At 43.7% G+C, this 6,913-nt stretch overlaps 1 non-coding gene across 1 annotated transcript; it reads right to left on the bottom strand.

The window, feature by feature from the left end:
- Window positions 1-3,858: 3,858 nt before the first annotated feature.
- On the bottom strand, window positions 3,859-3,942 carry Trnas-gga. Its single transcript is given in 2 exon segments — window positions 3,859-3,893; window positions 3,903-3,942. It is a non-coding gene; the product is annotated as a tRNA-Ser (tRNA).
- Between the last annotated feature and the right edge of the window lie 2,971 nt (window positions 3,943-6,913).

Genomic DNA, 6,913 nt, shown 5'->3' with positions numbered 1-6,913 from the left:
TTATCCTTCCTCCAATGAAATCGGTCTTAACTTAAAAGGTACTTACAAATACTTAGACCAAAAGCGAAAAATATGAAGGGTATAGTGATAAAGGGTGAGAGCACAGAAATTGCGGACGGTAGCCGAGATTTAACAGTAATCTTCCTCAAATGGTAATGCCGTGTGGCTAGGGCCTTCAGTCGGGTAGGCCGTTCGCCTGGTGCAAGTCTTTCGAGTTGACGCCATTTCGGCGACTTGCGTGTCGATGGGGATGAAATGATGATAAGAACAACACAAAACCCAGTCCCTGAGCGGAGAAAATCCCCGACACAGCCGGGAATTGAGCCCGGGCCATTAGGTATGACATTCCGTCGCGCCGACCACCCAGCTACCAGGGGCGGACGTTCCTCAAATGAATGTAGGTTACAGTAGTTATGCAGAGATAAAGAAGATCACAATAGACAGGTTAGCTTAGAAAGATGTATCAAATCAGTCTTCGGACTGAAGACAACGGTAAGAACAATTTGAAGAAATATGGCAACTAGCCACATTTTTATAAATAAAGCAAGCAGCAAATGACTTTCACCATATAATATGCACAGTTACAAAACTGTCATACTGAAAAGGAGAACGGTAGATTTTGATCTTTCATTTATTATAACTATTATGTTTGTGCCAGGATTGCACTTGGGGTGTAAGCTGCATCAGTATTTTGTGGGAAATTCTAGAAACATTTTGTTAGGCAGAATAACGCTGCTCAAAGCGCGCTGCCTTCTTGGGAATGCTAACGTAGTCCAAAAATAGGTTGCTGGTGCATACTCCACAGAAAACACGCGGTGTAATTGCAGATAAGATAATGAGCACTCGTGGACAAACAAAGGTGCATTCCTCGCGTGTTCTCAGCGCCGCGCTGTATCTCGTATGTATTGTGTCAGTATTAACTAACAACTGCTATGTAACGGGTTTACGACAACGACTTAGCAGTCGGTTTATGGCTGTAGTGCTTTTATTTAAATGGTTCTGTACCTACAGTGCTTATATTCTGGAACAAACTCATTTACGTATATTCAGTTCCATGTTTCGCATGAGTAAGAAAGCTTTCTCGAAATCGATAACTCACAGGTGAGGTGCTCATTCACTGCTGCTTTCTGTCATTTGCATAGAGACAACCGATGGTTCACTGTGTAATACCAACTTCTAAAAACAGTTTGTTCTCGGCCTTGGTTCTAGTATAATAGTTATCAATTATTTTTGTCATAGTGGCTACGTTTGTGAACCGTGGCTGTGTGGGATAATTACTTATTTGTAATTTCTGCTACCTACTACTTTTATTTGTTTTATGTTTAATATAACATAATAAACGAGTTTCGAAACTGTTATGTTCATCATCAGGGGTTTATACATACAGACGTACATACATTTCTCTGTATGTATATATAATCGGCTGATGACGAATAGAACATACCAGAAACGCGTTGTATTATGTTAATTAAACATAAAACAAATAAAAGTGGCTGGTAGCAGAAATTACAAATAAGTAAATAGTTGTCAACATTTTGACTAATTCATCAATAGCTGTCCATCCCTCTCCAACTTTCAGGATGTAGAACGCGTTATTTCATCTTAAGGTTTCGAAGCCGCTCTTATAGTAACATACAGTTTGTCAATCGTTTTGTTGCTCCCATTAACAAATGGTTCAATTGGCTCTGAGCACTATGGGACTTAACTTCTGAGGTCATCAGTCCCCTAGAACTTAGAACTACTTAAACCTAACTAAACTAAGGACATCACACACATCCATGCTCGAGGCAGGATTCGAACCTGCGACCGTAGCGGTCGCGCGGTTCCAGACTGAAGCGCCTAGATCCCATTAACAGATCAGAATTTGGGAGAAGAGGAGTTTGTGCCACAACTTGACTAGAAGAAGTGATCGGTTGGTAGGACATGTTCTGAGGAATCAAGGGATCACCAATTTAGTATTGGAGGGCAGCGTGGAGGGTAAAAATCGTAGAGGGAGACCATGAAATGCATATACTGAGCAGATTGAGAAGGATGTAGGTTGCAGTAAGTACTGGGAGATGAAGAAGCTTGTACAGGATAGAGTAGCATGGAGAGCTGCATCAAACCAGTCTCAGGACTGAAGACCACAACAACAACAACAACAACAGATCAGAGTTGCTTCTAGGCTACCATTTCGTACCCCGAAACTATCTTCCAGAAGTACTTTCACATTTCTTAACGTAATTATTGTTATTCATTCAGTCAGCATTTTACGAGAGATATCAGAATTATAGTTTTATCAGTTACATCTTTCGCCGTTCCTCAGCATCGAGAAAACGGTATTTTTGAGAATATATGATCGTAGGTCGCTCCCTTCATAAAAAAGGAGCATGGAGAAGCCAAGCTAGTACCTTTCTACTGTATTTAAATTCCCGCTGATTCGAACAGTCAGAAAGGTGCTGATAACCTCTCCGTTGAGCTCCCGTAAATCACACACACACACACACACATACACACACACACACACGACCAGAGAATAAAGGCCAGAATGAGCTCACATACACTATATGATCAAAATTATTCGGGGGCGTACCTGCCATTATAAAAGGAGACGTGGAGCATTGTGCTGCCAGTAGAGGGAGTAACAGCAGAATGGCTTGGTCAGGAGAGTTCACTGACTTTGAACGTGGACTAGTAACTGGATGTCACTTGAGGAACAAATCGATCAGAGATATTTCAGGCCTTATAAAGTTGCCAAAGTCAACTTTTAATTGATTGTGAACTGGGAACGCGAAGGAACAACCGCAGCCAAACCAAGACCAGGCAGACCCACTTTACGCCGAGCACTGAGTGGCGTGATTGTAAAAAATCGCATGAAATCAGCGGAAGAAATCACTCGTGAATTCTAATGTGATATTTGCAGTCCAGCTCGCACAGTGACTGTGCGTAGACAGTTAAAGAAAGTGGGGTACAATCGTCGAGAAACTCCTCATTATCCATAATTTTCTGTAGCCATGCTAAACGACGCATCAGGTGGTTCAAATGGCAACGCTGCTGGGCGGTGGGTGGCTCGAAACGAGTGATTTAGTTGATGAAGCACACTATACCTTGCGGCAATCTGTCAAAAGGATTTGGGTTTGCCAAATAACTGGAGAACGTTTATTGCCATCATGTGAACTGCAAACAGTGAATTACGGAGGAGGTTGTGTCACGGGAGGGGATGTTTCCATGGCTAGAGCGCGGTATCCTTCTTGCGGTCAATAAGACGCTAAATTCGGGAGGATGTAAAAACATTGCGAGCTGCGTACAGTAGTGGACCAGTTTGGAGTCGATGACTATATCAGCATGACAATGTATTCTGCCATAAAGCAGCATCTTTGAGGCAACGGTAAGTGGACAATGACACAATCGAAGAGGACTGGCCTGCCCAGTGTCCTGACCTGAACCCAATGGAACACCTGTGGGATGAGTTAGCATGTCGACTTCGCTCCAGGCCCCTGCGTCCAGCACCACTGCCTTCGCTGGTTTCGGCTAATGAGGAAGAATGAGCTGCAGATCCTTCTGAAACATTCAGATATCTCCCTGAATGTGTGCACAGCATTCAAGTCGTCACAAGTGGATACAGCCCACACTAATGCCCACTAACTGGTGTTTGGATACTTTGATTCGATAGTGCATTTCATGTAGTTGGGGTTTTAGCATTTCTCGGTCCACACTGACCATGTTAAGAGAGTAAATGCTTGAAGGCATAACTTACCACTTGTGAGAAAATGGTTCAAATGGCTTTGAGCACTATGGGACTTACCTGCTGAGGTCATCAGTCCCATAGAACTTAGAACTACTTAAACCTACCTAACCTAAGGACATCACACACATCCATGCCGGAGGCAGGATTCGAACCTGCGACCGCAGTGGTCGCGCGGTTCCAGACTGTAGCGCCTAGAACCGCTCGGCCACCCCGGCCGGCCACTTGTGAGAACACAGCTATCGAGTATGCCTCCACGTGACTACGGTTTCCGGCGTCAGAGCAAAATGATGTGCGGAAACAAACAAAAGTGATCAAGCGTAACACACTTGAGCCGTGCGTGGCTCGCTGTCGTGTCGTTTCTTGCTCGTCATCTTGTTTTTATGATTCTGTCGCCATTTTCTTACTCAATCCTTTTGGCGTCACTAAGTTGCTGATTTGCTTGCCCGTAAGTGGTAGCAGCAGCGCTTATCGATAAGTGCACTGTCGTACTATCTCTGGAGCGACCGTTAGTATTTCCGGGTCGTTGTGTGTCAGGAGTTCAGTCGGGAAGCAGTGCCAATGGGGTTCAGACAGCCAGTACTCGCCGACCGCTGGCGGCACACATGCGCTGTCCGATGGAAGGAGACTGGAGCGGTTCGTCGTCCATCGGATGACGTATATTTGGTCACCGACCGCTTCGGATTCTCTGTGTGTGTCGACCTGTCATTCGTCCTAGTTGTTCCACAGTGATTGATTTTGCGATTGTTCGAGTTCTTGTGGAAGTTCTTTCGAGGAACTGTGTCTAGCTTGTGTAATTTCGACTATAAGTTATGTTGATGCTGTGTGCGTACTGGAGTAGGCAGTCGGTCGGTTGGGACAGCGCGGTGGTGAAGTCTCCGTGGCGACGCCATTAGCGTAGTGTTCCACAGTGTGTTTCTCCTCGCCGTGTTGATGCTGTCCGTGCCGCGTGTTGTTTGACAGCCTTTGGTGTTTTTCATATTTTTGAGTGGTTATTATGCTTTGACTGTGTTTAGACGCCAATTATTAAGATATAGTCCTGCTGCGATCCTCGCTGATATTTTTGGTTCTCGTGCCGTTGGTCGGGCGGAAGGGAATTGGTTAGGTTATTGGTTGGTTCTTGAGCCGTCCCTAGGTCGTGCTGCCACCCGATTATTTAGTGTTACTCTTGGCTGCCTGTCTCATCTAAACTGTTGTTAGAGTTTCCTCCCCAGGCATGACCCTTGGAACACTTATGAGCACCACTATTCTGTTCTTTGTGATTGTGATTTTCTTTTGTCACAAGTACTGTGCCAGGCCGTTAGCCGTGTATTAATTTTGTCTGTTCTTTCTTCAGTATATGGCCTTCAGCCGAACCTTATGTGAAGTATTTTAAGATTAGGCCTTCAGCCGGGTTTTATTTTAAATACTTGTTTGTTCTATATTTAGGCCTTCAGTCGCATTTGTTTTAAGATCTGTGGCTTTCAGCCGTAATGTGTAAATTCCCGTCTCTAAGTTTTCTCTTTGATTATCTTGAATTCTTAAAATAGCCTTGAGCCGTACTGTGTAAATGCTTATCTTAAGGTTTGTCTTTAATTATTTTGAATTATTGTTTGGGCCTTCAGCCGTCAAGACATTGCAAGTTTTCTCAAGAAGGTTTTCTGTTGCACTGCGTAAATGCATGTCTTTAAAGGTTGCCTTTTATTATGTTGAAATATTATTGGGCTTTCAGCCGAGGAATTAATTTAAGCCGGCCGCTGGTGGCCGAGCGGTTCTAGGCGCTTTAGTCTGGAACCGCGCGACCGCTACGGTCGCAGGTTCGAATCCTGCCTCGGGCATGGATGAGTGTGATGTCCTTAGGTTAGTTAGGTTTAAGTAGTTCTAAGTTCTAGGGGACTGATGACCTCAGATGTTAAGTCCCATGGTGCTCAGAGCCATTTGAACCAATTAATTTAAATTTTCCTTAATATGGCTTCTATCCGAAATTGGTAAATGCTTGCCTTTTAAAGAATTTCCTTTGCAGATATCAAATATTATTTGGGCCTTTAGCCGAGAAGGTATTTTAATTTTACTTAAAGTAAGGCCTTCAGCCCTTCGTCTAAATTCTTGTGCCTTAAAAGGAATTATTTAAGGATATTTTAATTTCACTTAAGTAAGGCCTTCAGTCGTTTCTCTAAATCCTTGTGTTCTAAAAGGAATTATTTAAACATTATTGAGAAGTTACTTGGGCCCTCAGCCGTGAAGTGATCCTTGTTGTTTTAAAGAGAAAACTGTGCATTGTGTTTTCGAGGAATAAAGTTCTGTGTTCCTGTGTAACTAACAGTAACTGATTTTGGCCCCTTTCCACAACCTGATGCGCTTTGTCCTGCGCAACCAGATGCCAACACTGTCAGTTAGTACCAGCTACAATGTCCATTAGCAGCACCTGTGGTCTAGCGGTAGCGTCTTTGCTTGCTAATCAAAACATTCTCGGTCCTAGGATCGAACCCCGCCACCTATTAAGTTCTGAACAAAAATCATCAGCAAAGGCGGCCGGAGACTTCCGGAATAAAAACTCACCCTCATTCTGCTAACGGCCTTGTCAAAGAGGGGCAGGAGCGGACAGAGGTTCAGGGCAATCTGTTGTCCTTGGGGTGGGAAAGTGGCACTAAAGGCAGGAGAATCAGCAATGATCAACGGCATGAGGATGCAGAAGGCAATGGAAACCATGGGATTAAAGACACTTAACTTGGATCCACAGGACACGTGGCCTGAAACTGAAAAATTGTCATGATGATCTCTCTATTAACAAAAGATTCTGAAATAGTCCCATATTCGAATATCTGGCAGGGGACTGCCATGTGGAAGATGACCATGAGCAAAAGAGTGAATAACCAACGAGAGAATGACGTTCTACGAGTCGGGACGTTGAATGTTAGAAGTTTGCACATAGTAGGGAAATTAGAAAACTTGAAAAGGGAAATCCAAAGGCTCCATCACATGTAGAGGAGGTCAGTGAAGTGTAATGGGAAGATGACAAGGATTTCTGGTCAGGTGATTATAGAGTAATGTCAATAGCAGCAGAAAATGGTATAACGGTAGTTGTAATCGTTATGAATAGGAATATAGTAGGGCAGAGGAGGTCATTGAAGTGTAATGGGAAGAAGACAAGGATTTCTGGTCAGGTGATTATAGAGTAATGTCAATAGCAGCAGAAAATGGTATAACGGT

This window comes from Schistocerca piceifrons, chromosome 3 (assembly GCF_021461385.2).
Source record: "Schistocerca piceifrons isolate TAMUIC-IGC-003096 chromosome 3, iqSchPice1.1, whole genome shotgun sequence".
Taxonomy (NCBI): Eukaryota; Metazoa; Arthropoda; class Insecta; order Orthoptera; family Acrididae; genus Schistocerca; species Schistocerca piceifrons.
This window is presented reverse-complemented; position numbering and strand designations above follow the sequence as displayed.